General features: G+C 30.2%; 1 protein-coding gene across 3 annotated transcripts in view; it reads right to left on the bottom strand.

Annotated features, from left to right (window-relative positions):
• LOC106879128 (BTB/POZ domain-containing protein KCTD16) overlaps positions 1-384 on the bottom strand; it is a 105706-nt gene that overhangs the window by 94579 nt on the left and 10743 nt on the right. The window lies entirely within an intron of this gene.

Genomic DNA, 384 nt, shown 5'->3' on the forward strand with positions numbered 1-384 from the left:
ATATATATAAATATATATATATATACACACATATATACGTTTACATATACGTACATCACTTTACGACTATGGACAAATCATGCTGTTTTATTCCTTTATGACCCACAACTAATTTTTTTCCAACCTAAAACGAAACTCGAAGATCGATACTTAAATGAGAGGAAACAGTGTGGTCGATACGATACACAAAACTAATGGAGACAGCATCCCACATAGCTGCAGGCCTTTTTATTGAAAGATAGAAAATGATCACAGAATATCTATCTATCTATCTATCTATCTATCTATCTATCTATCTATCTATCTATCTATCTATCTGTCTGTCTGTCTGTCTATCTATCACTCTATGTTTGTGTGTACTGATATATATATATATATATATAT

This window comes from Octopus bimaculoides, chromosome 7 (assembly GCF_001194135.2).
Source record: "Octopus bimaculoides isolate UCB-OBI-ISO-001 chromosome 7, ASM119413v2, whole genome shotgun sequence".
Classification (NCBI taxonomy): Eukaryota; Metazoa; Mollusca; class Cephalopoda; order Octopoda; family Octopodidae; genus Octopus; species Octopus bimaculoides.